General features: G+C 36.0%; 1 long non-coding RNA gene across 1 annotated transcript; it reads right to left on the bottom strand.

Annotated features, from left to right (window-relative positions):
* Positions 1-746: 746 nt before the first annotated feature.
* On the bottom strand, positions 747-2,590 carry LOC131511968 (uncharacterized). Its single transcript, XR_009261845.1, has 2 exons — positions 2,424-2,590; positions 747-1,820 (listed from the first exon to the last, which is right to left on the bottom strand). It is a non-coding gene; the product is annotated as an uncharacterized LOC131511968 (long non-coding RNA).
* Positions 2,591-2,805: the final 215 nt, after the last annotated feature.

The following is a 2,805-nucleotide window of genomic DNA, read 5'->3' on the forward strand; positions in this document are numbered from 1 at the left end:
CTAAATTATTCACTGTTAAGAATAGAGGCCACATAATTATTTGAGTCATTCAAATTCTTTAATTCAAATAATTCATGTACAATAGACAACTAACAAATATTAATGAAAACATAATGAATTAAATCCCCAATAACAAGAACATTTTTATCTGTGAAAAAGCTATGATTTTGAAATTTAATATTCAGTTTTTTAATTTTGCAAAGAATTATCTTGTTGCCCAAAGCTGTTGTTTTTTTTTTTTTTTCACCTAGCTTTACAGTTTAGAAATATTAAACACTTTTTTAAAATTTCATACAAGTTGAGATAAGCTCTGAAATATTTGCCAATAAAGAACCCCAAGTTTTTCTCAGGCTGCAAAGCAGCAATGGGACATTAAATATTTAAAAACTCTACAAAGTTTTCTCTCTGAGCTGCCAACCTTTTGTAAAGAAATGTATTAAAAGAATTCCCTCCAGTCTCCATAAGATACCTACATTTCATGAATACAGGTAATACCTTTCCCTCTTTGCTGTAAATAAATCTAAAATTTCTTCTTACTGAAACTCCTAAAAGTAAACATATGATGTTTTTCTCATCAAGCTATAAGGAGGTCCCTAAATAGATTTTCACCACCTACAAATAGCCAGACTTTGGTTATTGGAAAGTGCCGTGTGTTTCTCAGTCTGGCACCTTGGTATGTGGGTTTTTAGTTTTCTTCCAGTTGGAGATGTGTGGTGTCAGACTGTAATACTAATAAATAAGACAAATAGTTCAGAATCTTTTTAATTTCTTAAGAGGTTTTCTGGGCATATTTAATTTAACAGAACTGGGGGTTGACATATCCATATTTCATTTTGGGTAAATAAAGCAGTGATCTTCTAATAAATAAACATTTTTCAATTATTTTTTGACTAAGATTCTCTCTGAAATGCTATATTTTACCAATTTTGGTCTCACTTTTTTTCCTGCTAGCCCTTTACTTGGTATTTTTCTTCTTTCTCATCTTTTTTTTTTTCTTTTTACACTGCATTATGTTCAAAGAGATTTTGTCTTTCTCAAAGCGTGACTAAAATGTTAAATATTTAGCTGTTATTCTTCATAATTATTTGGTTGCTATCATACTATGCGTTTCTCTTTTCAAGTCAGCTTTTCAGGCATCTGTTGCCTTTAAAGTTTCATTTACTTTCAGCATAATTCCTTGAAAATTATTTCTGCTCAGCAAATTATTGGTGGATATCATAACACTAGAAAAAGGATAGTAACTAACTTTTTACTTAGTGTTTTAAATGCTTTATTTGCTTCAAAATAATACAGTTAAGCCAATGAAAATGTACAATGCTTTTTAGTTTTAATGACTAAATGAAGAAAAATCTTAGATAAAACACATTACACTAAGAGTAGGTTTGTTGTGTTGATTTGGAATTTACAGAACTATTACAGTGTAGAGAGACTCTGAAAGCGTGTTTTGCTTAACCTGGTCAGAAATGGAATGAAATTAAGTCTGTGTGATGGTCTCCAGTGATGGCTGACATCAGTTCCTTTGGTCTCCATACATACATGCCACCCTCCATCCAAAAGTAGAGTGTAATTCTTCTTCCTGTAATTCTGCACTGGCCATCTGACTGCTCTGATAAATAAAATGTGGCATACATGGCATTCTAGGTCTTCTGGGTCCAAGCCATAAGTGGACTGGGGGCTTCCTATTTCCTCCTGTTTGGAATCCAGTGGCCATGCTCTGACGAAGCCCGAGTAGCCATGTAGATAGGTCCACATGGAGGAGTACCAGGGGCTGTGCCTTTCAGCTCCACCTGAGCTCCCAGATGGTGGTCAGCACCAATTTCCTGTTGTATGAATAATGTATGAATAAGCCCTTTTGGACCTCGCACCCATCTCATATGAAGCACAAAACACACCCAGTCAACATGCGTGTGTAGGGTTATATAACTGGTGTTAGTATGTAACTCTGAATAAGAGGAAATGTTAAGAATAGGTCAGATAATGGAGATGAGATCTGAAGGATCAGGGAAATGGTACCAGGGAGAGCAAGGCAAGTTCAGCATTCTAAACTCTGAAGTGTTGAGATTCTCATGGTGAATTGGGGGGCCGTTTTACCATGTTTCTAAAAGTAATGTCCTTACCATACCCTCAGGACTCAGGGTATGTTTATAATCTAAAAAGGCTGTATTACTTTTAGCCAACAAATACACTGAAAAGTCAGAAAGGAGTGGCTAATCTCAGTAATTTTTGTGCATGCAAAGTATACCAGGGATGGATCGGGGGTCAGGTCACTTTCATGCTATTCATACCACTCTCCTGCTTTATCAGGGCATTGATCTCCTCTCCTTTCCTCCTTTAGCATTAATTCTGTTCTGTCTTGTGTCCCTCACCCGCCTGGTTCCAGACAGTGTTCCTGATGCTCTTATTCGAGAAGAAAGTTTGAGTACCTTAATGTCCTCTGTTTCCAAGACAATCTTGAATTGTACTGCCAGTTTTAATGCCAGTATTGCTTAGCATTTTAAGGGTTGTTATGTGAAAATATTGAGTCTCTTTTTTCTTTCTCAATTGCTTTACAGAAGGCAGTCTTACTTTTCTTTGCATTGTGTATTCTGTATCCTAGGCAACCCCTCTTTGCCACTACTCCCCTCCCCCACACCTCACAACCTGTCACAAAAAAGACAGCCTCAGATTCTGAATCAGAGGGTCTTTTTGTTGATTTTTTTTTTTCAGAATATTTTCAGTCCCTCCACTTTCCTGATGAAATTAGTCTGCTTGTAGAGATTGGAACCCCTTCCCCACCAGCCCCAAAACGAAAAATGATTTTATTTC

This window comes from Neofelis nebulosa, chromosome 5, assembly GCF_028018385.1.
Source record: "Neofelis nebulosa isolate mNeoNeb1 chromosome 5, mNeoNeb1.pri, whole genome shotgun sequence".
In the NCBI taxonomy this organism is placed as follows: domain Eukaryota; kingdom Metazoa; phylum Chordata; class Mammalia; order Carnivora; family Felidae; genus Neofelis; species Neofelis nebulosa.